This window comes from Talpa occidentalis, unplaced genomic scaffold, assembly GCF_014898055.3.
Source record: "Talpa occidentalis isolate TD23 unplaced genomic scaffold, MPIMG_talOcc4v2.1, whole genome shotgun sequence".
Classification (NCBI taxonomy): domain Eukaryota; kingdom Metazoa; phylum Chordata; class Mammalia; order Eulipotyphla; family Talpidae; genus Talpa; species Talpa occidentalis.
This window is the reverse complement of record NW_026555331.1, coordinates 45,201,925-45,213,650: the sequence shown is the minus strand read 5'-3', so window position 1 is coordinate 45,213,650 and position 11,726 is coordinate 45,201,925. Positions and strand designations below refer to the sequence as shown.

General features: G+C 36.4%; 1 long non-coding RNA gene across 1 annotated transcript in view; it reads right to left on the bottom strand.

Annotated features, from left to right (window-relative positions):
- Positions 1 to 4,468: 4,468 nt before the first annotated feature.
- LOC119240494 (uncharacterized) overlaps positions 4,469 to 11,726 on the bottom strand; it is a 39,827-nt gene continuing 32,569 nt past the window's right edge. Inside the window, exon 5 of the long non-coding RNA XR_005124145.2 lies at positions 4,469 to 6,345. This is a non-coding gene — a long non-coding RNA (uncharacterized LOC119240494). The remainder of the gene's footprint in view (positions 6,346 to 11,726) is intronic.

Here is an 11,726-nt window from a genome sequence, read left to right as displayed (position 1 = left end):
AAAATGTCTATTTTGACTCTCCATGGTCACCAGAATGTGGCTTACAAAAAGGGAACAGTTGTTAGTCCTGGCTAAAAGCCAGACATTTGGTGTAGAATTATCAGTTGCTTATTCTACCAGAAGTTTCAGTGGAAGCTTGTAAAGCAGGTTTTCCTTATTGGTTTGGATCAAGTAGCCAGGAGACCATTTACACTGCTCTTTATTTCAATGCATAGTGAAGAGTCTCAACTATTTACACTGAAGAAGACAAGGGCAAAGCTTGATAAGCAGTGTGGTTGTGGGATAATATTCGGCTTGTGACCTTACCAGTGAGCTCTGGGTCACAGAGCAAAGGAGCACAGAGCCAAGTTTGAATGGAGGTCTTGGCAAGACACCACCAGCAAAGAAAGAAGAACTAAAAGTTTTGCTAAATTGGTCTATTTATGGACACTTTTTCCCTTCATTATTTACTGCTCTCAAACAACCATATAAATCATCTCATGTCTGCAATCTAAAATTCCAGAGTTGGTAGGTGAGCAGCTGTGGGAGACTGAAGCCTTTTGCCAACATAAAACCCTATGGACATTCCGGGTCTTCAGCCAGCTCCCAAAAGCCCTCTTTCCTTTCTTCTCTGAGCCCTAGGGATAGACCAGCCTATTTCCTTCCCACTGTTGCCACCTGTTATTTCCAACTGTGTTTAACTCCTCCCTTAGTACAGTGTGGGACAGAAGACAGCTTCACAACTTCTGGCCTACCATGTTCATACCAACTGCCACTTTGCACTGTGTGTTAGACATTCTACTCTGCACTTTATATCATGACATTGTTTGATAGACAGTGATGTCTACTATCTCACAGATGATCAACCAAAGTTCATAAGGTCAAATAAATTGCAAAGATTGTAATGAAGACACCTTTTAATTACACTGGGTTCTACCATCTCAGTTCAGTTCCTGAGATAAAGAACATCTCTTATCTAAGAGATGCTGTTAGTTAAACCGTAGGAAATGGACTTTCCCTAATGCTACACCAAATCTTCTTACAGGAAAGTACAGAGACCACAGAGGTGATAAAAGTAGATCTTTGAGACTTTCTGGGGTGAGATGAGGGAGATAGATAAGAGAGGATTTGGTGAAGTGGTTTTCAAGCTTTGATGTATACAAGCAACATTTAGATGGGTTGTTAACACAAGAAAGAAAAGATTTAAGGATTAAAAAAAGAAACCATAAAACTACTTAGCAAGACCATACACATTTAAAAAACTTCATTTGATAGTAGTAATTTTATCCCTCTGAATTCTTTCTAGTTGAGATTATACAGCAAAACACTGTTTAAATAATATAATATGATAAAGTGCCTAGGAACAGGTCTGATATTTTGCTAAATATAACTCAAATTCCAGAAGGCATAAAAGAAAACTTGCTTCATTTTAACTTCAAAAAAGAAATCTTAAATCTCCACTACATAAAAATTCAACCAAAAAGTAAATTATGAATTTTGGCCCAAATAAATACAGTAAAACCATATATATTATGGTATGTCCATTCAGTGGGAAAATATGCAGTTATAAGAAAAAGTTACTGGTACTAACATGAAAAGATTTCCAACAGTTGTTAATAAATGAAATAAATTAATAAAGCATGGTAGACAGCATGGTATGCTTCCATGATTCCTTTGTGTGAAATGAGTAGGAAGGCTAAGTGTATTGTGTGTGTGTGTGTGTGTGTGTGTGTGTGTGTGTATATATATATATATATATATATATATAGAGAGAGAGAGAGAGAGAGAGAGAGAGAGAGAAGAGAGAGTTTCTGAAAAGATAAATAAGAAACTAGTGGCTATAGATGTCTGTATGGAGGAACTGTGGAACTGGGAAGAAAAAAACAGGATCGAAGAAATAATTTTCCACCAGATACTTTTGTATACTTTCGAGTTTTGAACCACATGAATATATTACTTATTTTAAAATAAAATAATTAAGGCATAACGTACAAAGAACCTACCACCCTAGACTTTTTTCACAAATTCAAGGTAGATTCAGGTTCGGTAGTCAAGGACAGACTTTTATTTTCTAAAAGCCTCCACTTTTGATTGTAACATAGGTGGTCTGATAAGGTCACACTCTGACAAAAATAGGCATAAAAGTTAGCAACCTACTGGAAGATCACATTAAAGACTGTCAAAGAAGGGGAAAGGATTTAGAAATGTTCCAACAAGTTATTCTACAGACGTCACTTTTCTTCAGCTCTTTTTTTTTTTTTTTTACTATTTATTTATTTATTTATACAAGCACTGGGTACAGTCAGAAGCACGGGAGGGTGAGAAAATTCACCAGAGCCAGAGTGGGGAACAAAACAGACAGACTAATGAAACACACTGCTGAGAGTGTCTTCCAGTGGGGACCCACAGAAAAGGGTCACAAACAACTGGACAAGCCCGGAAGGAAAAGAGCAAAATGAAAATCAAGATAAAAGCTGCCATTGTCACCTCCCCATGGGTCTCACCCACATCTGTGTCACCCAGTCCACGACCAAAAGACAAGCGCAGTTTCTTTACGTGTCTCTAGGCTCTATGCGCCTCCTCCAGGTCTCCTTCTGGCTCCATCCTGCTTCCTTCCTCCATCTCTTCTTCTGCTTCTCCTCTTCCTGCTCAGCTCCACCCTCCCTTGGGTGGGGCAGGGAAACTCCCCCTTTCCTGGGGACCACCCTGTTACAAGAGGAGCAGCGGGCACGGCAGGAGAAGTCTGCACACCATGTGGGACCCTCACGGTGGCCGAGGATCAAACTGGCGCTGCAGAGGCTGTGGGCAGCTTCGCAGCCCAGCGCTCAACCGCTGCGCCACCAGGGGAGGACCATTCTTCAGCTCTTTCACGGGTCCTGCCATCCTGCTATCATTGACTGCCCTACCTGTCTAGGCGTTAGAACAAGATAACTGACCAGGTGTAGGTGGCCACAGGTAATAAGAAGGGAAGACGATGAAATTCCAAGCCTATTTATAATGGAGAAAAGACTTTCTATGGCCAGTTAGCTTCCAGATACCATTCTAGATGACTGTATATGGAAACTGAGGATTATTGGAAATTTGAATCTTTTACTATAATGTTCTACAATATTCATAATCATTTTCCTTTTGCTGTGATGTCATCTATTCCTACCTGCTATGATTGACCTTTTTTCCTTTCTTTATAAAATCAAGCAGAGGCCCAGAGGTAGACATAATGTGAAAACAAACATATACACATATCCCTCTCTCCATAGACCAGTGCCTTCTCTCAAAATATAATTTATCATTGTCAATTCCTGGATTTTACTTTCTTGAGTCAGAATTCTCAATTCTCATTGCTTGGTACCCAGGTATGGTAGCAGCTCTGGTGGCAAGTAATGTCATGGAAGTCCAGGACATGTCCACAGGACAAAGGATACCATTTAGCTTGTCTTCCCCTATATTTTCATTCCACCCTTCCAGTCCTTTCTTTCTCCTATAAAAATTGACTAAACCTATGTTAATTCCTGGGCATACAAAAAAATAGTAAGAAGTTAAGTTATTAAGAGAAGTTATTAAAGGGCTAAGAGGTGGGGCCCAGATTCAAACCAACTTGTGGCTTCCTTGAGTCCTGGAGGCTAAAATGTCAACAAGAACAAAAATGCAAAGGAGGGTAGTTCGTGTTTTTAAGTAGTTTGTCCAACCACATATATGGTGATGGTGGAGGCAACAGTGGTCAGTCTGTGACAACTGGCAGGAAGATCGCATCTGAGGTGAGATCAGGGAAGACTCTGGAAGGGAAGTAACACTGACCTAATTTCCTCATACTATTTTAATTAGAACTCAGTTGAGTCATTTTTCTTGAGCACTTGAGTTTTTCTTTAAACTCTTTTTTTTCTCCCATGAATAAAGGTTTTTTTTTAAGCTCTTCCTCACCCCCAGCCCCTAGCTCCCACCTCCATTTTCCTCCATTGGATCCTATCCTTTCTACTCTCCCTGGCCTTACAATAACTTCTGTCTTCCAGTTGCCTGAGTCCTCATTCTATAGTCCAAGAGACATAAGATCTGTTGACAGTCCAGAACTACCTTCTTCCAACACAACAAAAGCATTAACAACAGTTCTTGGCAAACCTCTACAGGTGCCACATTTTACAACCCTCCACAAGCCTGTGATAAAAACAGTGCATAACATCAATAGGTTTTTTTTTAAATATTTATTTTTATTTATACAAGAGCTGGGGTACAGTCGAGAGTCGTGGGAGGGTGAGAGGATTCACCAGAGACAGACCGGGGAGCAGAACAGACAGACGGACCGAAGCAGTGGGCGAGACAGGAGAGGTCTGCCTAGCCATGTGTGTTTCTCCCTGGCCGGCTGGGAATTGAACCGGCATTGTGGAGGCTGCAGACAGCTTCACAGCACTGCACTCAACCCGCTACACCATCGGGGAGGCCCAACATCAATAGGTTTTTACAGGAAATGTTCTCCCTTCCCTTCCTTTCCCTTCCCTTCCCTTTCTCTCCTTCTTTTTCTTTCTTTTTTTAATAATTGTCCATAGTAACAATTATTATGATCCTTTGTACCTTTGTGGAATCAGTTTTAACATCTCCTCTTTCATTTCTTTTTTTAAAAAATTGAGGTATAATTGACAATATTCCTCTTTCCTTTTCCAATATTTTAAAAGCATTTCAATAAGCAAAATGGTTTTTAAAAATAGATCTTAGTCACAGAAATGGAATCACCAGGGAATCTGAATAGCAGATATTAGAATGGTACAGGCATAAGAAAATCGATGTCATTTAGTGCACAGCAGCTTGATTGTGTGTATGAAGTTCACATATTTCTTCACCAATTTGCTCTCAAAGTGAACATTTTTAGAGCAAAAATGGAGAAGAAAGTCAGTTTTATTATCACTTTTCTCTATGCTTAGAGTGTTCATGCTCTTATTTAACCCTCAAAACAATCTTTTGGCATAAGTGATTTTTTTCCTACACTTTCTGCCCAATCTTACAAAATTCACACTCTATCTCAGGACAATTTCTTGCTAATTATTTTAAAATAAAACAAAATGGAACAACAGTTGTTTTATGTGAATTAGGAAACAGTGACAGAACAAATTTCACTCTTCTATATGTCCTTTCTGGACTTAGCTATACAGCAGCAAAATCACACAGAAAGCACAACTATTGAACTATCTACAAAATCTGTTAAGTGACAATTTTCAATGTTTGGAAAATTGCATCAAAAAGATGTAGAGAGGCGCACTCCTGTGAGAGGGATTCAGTAAGGCAAAAGCATGTAAGTACTAAGTAATGGGGGAAAGGAGACTATAAATGATTCAGAATTTGTGTGAAGCAGGGGATGGTAAACTATAACTCATAGGCCAAATGAGGCCCATCACCCAGTTTTATATCATCTCTTACCTAAAAATGGCCTTCATAACACTTCTACAGGTTTGAAAAACAATCAAAAGAAAAATATTTTGTGATATAAGAACATTATATAAAGTTCAAATTTTAGCAGCCATAAATATAGTCTCATAGGAACACAGACACAATCACTGCTGTGCATACTGTGTTTGGTTGCTTTCACACTAGTACAGCAGAACTGAGTCCTTGAAGCAGAGAATGTGTGTGGCGCTCTTATTCTTAGTGCTGTCTAGTGAACTATAATTCACAGCGATGCACTTAAAACACAATATAGCATTTTGAGTGCTGCACATATCACCCGTAACAAAACATTCATGTTTATTGCCATCACACCTATTATGTCAAAATAAGAAAAAAAAAAGAGAAGAGTAGGTTCCCAACGTCATGTTTTAGGGCAAAATGGAACATGCGTTATTTTGTCATTAGGAGGACAAGTGTTGTGTTTATTATGCAACGATACCATAGCTGTGCTAAAAGAATACAATATACATGGACATTACCAGACTAAGCCCTCATCACAATATTCCAACTCATAGGAAAGTAACAGAAAAAAATAGATCATTTTCATTTAAAACAATATCTCATCACAGAAAAATGTCTGCACAAACATAAAAATGAAAATGAAGCTGCAATCAAAGGAAGATTCTGAGTGATTAATTTGTTGTTCAAGCCTGGAAAGCCATTTACTGATATGAGTTAATTAAATTGTGCTTGATTCCAACAGCTGAGGAAATATGTACAAAGGCTGTTAGTCTTTCAGTGAGAACAGTTGATTACAGAGTTGAGGACTTTGGGAGCAACATCAGTAGTCAATTAAAAAACAAGGCAAATGATTTTGAGTTGTTTTCTTGCACTTTTGATGAGTTGACAGATGTTGCTGATACTCCTCAGTGGTTGGTTATTCAAGGCATCTAGGCTGAGTTTGAAGTGCCTGAAGAATTAGCTTCTATGAAAAGTCTGTTAGAGAGAAGTAGAGAAAACATTAATTTAATACAACCTGAAATGGAATCTGCTATGATGTGTTAACAACTGAGGGTGGTATAAAGATGTGTACAGCAGAATAAGGTTTAGTTGGACAAGTTTGCAAAGCTTATAAAAAAGGTAAGTTTTGTTCATCAGCAGCTATTTTGCAGAAAATAAGTGAATCTGTCATGTGGTACTGAAACAGTAGTGCCAACGGTGACCTTCATTTGCTCTCAAAGACTTAACGATCAGTAGTTTCTTGAGTTTTTGTCAGAAATACAAGCTGAATGTCTTGACTTGTCTAATCACAAAGCAGTTCAATGACTTACTTGTAGGAATGTTTCATTGTGGCTTTTTAAAGTTCTGATTTGAGACTGATTTTTTTCTGAATGAAAAGAAGAGTTCTCAATGGTTGCATTATTGATCATTAATGGCTTTGGAACAAGGTTACTTCAAATTTGATAATGTTTCTTAATGAAATCAACCTAAAATTATTAGTTAAAACAGTTCTTATATATGAAACTTAAATCGTGGTAAAGACATCTCAATAACAACAAATGTTTAGATCACAAGCAACATTGTACAAGTTATTTAATATACTTCACATGAAGTAAAAAGTTAAAAAAGCAAGATCTCCACTTCAACAGAAATTTGCCTAAGGTCTGTTTTCCAAGTTTTAACTACAGTATCAACGGAGTTTTTATGATTTCGGTGCAAGAACCAAGGAAATTTCCATATTTTAAAATCAATTTAACTATCTAGTTAAAGATCTTCCACCTAACTTTCAATTTGAATTTTATTAACCTGCAATGTAATGACAATGGCAAATATAATAAGAAGACTAATAGAATTCTATAATGTCTTCTAAGCAATTAATTTGTTCAATTAAAAGCATATGCTAATGAACAAAACAAAACTAAACTCTTAGATACAGGGAACAGATTAGAGGTTACCAGAGTGGGAAGTGTTTGGGGATACATGAAGTGGTTAAAGGAGGTCAACTGTATGGTGATGGGTGGAAACTAGACTTTTCCTGGTGATGATGGCAGAGAATATACAGGTATAGAATGCAATATGCATAGCAGAAACTTATATAATGTTATAAATTTATTTTAAAATGTTACATCATTTATTTTTAAAAATCATATGCTAATGGATTTATAACAGTATTTGGCAGTATCTATCTCTGTAAAAAGACATTTTCAAAGATAAAACACATAAAATCTCATTACAGATTAGCACCAGCAGATGAACATTTAGAATCAATTTTGAGGGCCTCTCCTGGTGGCCCAGTGGTTGAGCGCTGGGCTGTGAAACTGCCTGCAGCCTCTGCAGCACTGGTTTAATCCCCAGCTGCAGGCGAGGGTCCCACATGGCTCGCAGACCTCTCCTGCTGCCCACTGCTTCCCTCAGCAGTGTATTTCGTCAGTCTGCCTGTTCTGTTCCCTGCTCTGGCTCTGGTGAATTCTCTCACCGTCCTGCGCTTCTGACTGTACCCAGTGCTTGTATAAATAAATCTAAAAATAAATAAATAAATAAATAAATAGATAGATAGATAGATAGATAGATAGAAGATAGAATCAATTTGGCTAATAAGAAACACTGAATATTGAAGCCCAATTTAGCAAAACATTAATACCTCCCCCTTCATTCCAGTCTTCTTGTTAGTAGACTTGTAGTACCAAAAAAGTACATAATTATTATTACTATATTTTTAATTTCATCAATAAAAATTTTGTGGAAATTTGTTGTCTAACCTTTTACATCAATACCCACATATTTTCAGTTTTGCTGATTTTATTATGAAGCTTACAATATTTATTAACCTGTTCTTTAATTTTGCCAACCTCTACTATAGAGTTAGAAGTGAAAGGTAAGTTCTAGCCCTTCTAATAGCAGCATAGCTTGTGTTAAACTAGTCCTCCCACAGATAACACTTATAAAGTCCTGACAAAATATAAAAACCAACTATTTGAAGGCACTGGAGAGCATCTAAGAGTGGGCCTGCCCTGTAAGGGCTTAAAGCATTGACTAGATGACTTTCCCACTGAAGACACTCCCCAGTCTAGAGAACTACAATGCAAGCAGAAGGCCAGCCTAGTTGACTTGATATGTCAGCAGAGAGCAGAGCTACTAGAAGATCTGGAAATTGTAGATGTTATCCCAGAATTGAGGAAGTGACAGAAGGAACACCCAAATCTCCATATAAATACCACTCAAATTCAGATTTGCATTATAAGAAATGCCAAAGGGAGTTCTTTAAACTGGAGGAAAATGTTATCAGAAGGAAATTTGGACCTCAGAGAGGAATTAAGAGCACTAAAGTGTTAATTATGTGGGTGAATAAAAAGATTATTTTTCCTTCTCTTTAGGAGACATGATTATTTAAAGCAAAAATTATCATATCACTCTGTGGGAATTATAGGGAATATAGATTCAAAATAGTGCAAAGATTAGTGTAAAAAGTACTATATGATTTTATGGAGCTTTTATTTTATATGAAATAGTATTATATTAACTATAAGTAGATTTATACAGTAGGGATATACCTTGCAGTCCAACAATTAAACAAAAGCACAGATATCCCCAAGCCAATAGAAAAATAAAACTGAAGTAGCAAAAATGATTCCATTAACACAAAAGAGACAGAGCAGGGGAAACAGAAATAAATAACAGATGGGATAAGTAGAAAACAGCAAAATTTTAAACCTAAACTGAACCTTACCAATAATTACATTTTTGCTAATTGACTAAACAAACACTCTAATTAACAGGAAGTTATTTAAAGACTGTATTAAAAAGTAAGCTCTAACCATACACTATTTATAAAATATATTTTTTAAGCCTAAAATCACAGATAGCTTGAAAGTAAAAGTCTGCAAAAAGATATTCCATCAAATAACAAGCATATGAAAATTGGCATTGTTAATTTATTACCAAAGATTCTAAAACAAGGGCTAACACTAGAAATTAGGAAGGACTTTTCAAATGAAAAAAAGGTCAATTGATTAGGAAGACCATAAACATGCATCACTGAATAACAATGGTAGTTCAAGAGTTTATCACCAACCTCTCAGCAATTGACAGAACAATAAACAGAATGTTAATAAGGTTATGGAAATCCTTAACAGCACTATTAACTACCTTTACCTAATTGATATATATATATATACCACTACCTCTAACAACTACAGAATACATATTTCTTTCATGTCTACATGGAGCATGCACCAAAATAGGTCATGTGCTGAGCCATAGAAATAAGCTCAGTTAATTTCAAACTTTTTTTGATCACTAAAAAATGTTTTAATTAAAAGTCAATAATGATTAGAAATCAAAGAGAGCCCCAAATATGTGAAAATTAAACAGCATACTTCTAAATTTGTCCTGGCTCAAAAAAAAAAAAAACCAAAATCATAACGAATATTAAAAACTATTCTGATCTCCTGACTCTCTAGGTGCTGCTCGTGTGCTCCTTGGGGTGCTAAAATGGCACCTCTTTTGTGAAAAGGCAGAAGGAAACGCTGGTGCTCACCATGGTGGACCAATAGCACAAGGAAGAGTTAAGACTGGGAACGACGATTATATCAATTTGAAGGTGATGGGTCAGGAGGGTTCTGTGTTGCAGTTTAAGATTAAGAGGCACACACCACTTAGTAAATGAATGGAAAGCCAGTTGTAAAGACAGGGTTTGTCAGTGATGCAGATCAGATTCCAGTTTGACTGGCAGCCAATCAATGAAACCCACACGCCTGCACAGTTGGAGATGGAAGAGGAAGATACAATTGATATGTCCAGCAGCAGACAGGAGCTGTCTATTTAAGAAGGAACCTGCTACTTTACTCCAGAACTCAGGCCTTGTCAACCAAGAAGACATTCTCAATTGGAAAATTGCAGTTGGGTTCCACCACATCCTGACTACTACAGTATAGTTTTCTTTATTTTCTCATTTCCCCTTCTCCATTCCTTTCCTTTATTTTCTTATTGGTTACTTCACTTCCTTTATTTTTTTCCCACCACCATCCCTTATGCCCTTTTAACCCTTTTTCTCTTGCCCTTTGCCTCAGCCTCAGAAACCTCAGTTCTGTTATCAATGTCAACTAGTTTATAATTACTTTGGTTTGTCAGTTATTCTGTTTTGTATCATTATATCAGTTATATATGTGAGTAATGTGTCTTTATTCATCTAATTTACTTTACTTTGAATAATCCCCTTGAGTTCCTTTCATTTTGCTGTAAACGGTAATATTTCACCTTTTCTGACAGCTAAATAGTTTTCCACTATGTGTATATGTTTCTTCTTCCTTATCTAATCAGTGGGCACTTAAGTTGTTTTCAAATCCCAGCTATTGTAAATAATACTGTAGCAAATATTGTGGGGCATATAATTTTTCAAGTGGATGATTCTGTGTTCTTCGAATAGATAATCCAAAAGTGGATCACATGGTATTTCCATTTTTAGATTTTTAAGACAAGCCTAGAGCACTTTCCAAAATGACTACATCAATTTACATTCCCACCAACAATGTATTTAGAGTTCCCTTTTCTCCACACCCACTCCAGAACTTGTTGGGAGTCTTTTTGATGTATGCTGTTCTCTCAGGTGTAAGATGATATCTCATTGTGATTTCTGACTTGCATTTCTCTTATTAAAAATGATGATGAGCATTTTTTTTCATATATCTTTTGTATAATCTCTTGGGAAGTTGTCTATTCAGACTGCTGCTCAGTTTTCAATTGGTTGAAAATGTAAATCCTCCCCAAACTGATCTATAGAATTTATACAATCCTAGTCACAATCCCAACAGGCCTTATTGTAAAAGTGATAAATATGTTCAAAAGCTTAAGTAGAAATGCAAAAGATTTAAAATAGTCAAAATAATGGTGAAAATAGAGTGCGATGTTGAAAAGTTCACACAATTACATTCCAAGACTTAATATAAGGCTCCAGCAATCAAGACAGTGTGGTATTGGCATAGAAGGATGAACGGCAAGGTCAATGAAGCAGAATAGAATCCAGAAATAGATTCTGGACATACTAAAATGGAAATTGATTTTTATAAATGTACAAAGACTACTCAATGGGTAAAAAATTCTTTCAACAAATGGCACTGAATAACTGAATAAATATGTGAAAAAATTGGATCATGGTTGCTATGTCACACTACTCTGAAATTAATTCAACATGAATTTTAGAACTAAATGTAAAAACTAAAATTAAATAGTTTCCAGAATAAAGTATAGGAGAATATTTTTACAAACTTGAGTAGGCAGATTATTTTAAAAACTTACAAAAAGCTTTAGATATAATAGAAAATTGATTAACTTTGTCATAAATTTAAATTTTGGAATTTTTTCATCAGAAATGCCACTAG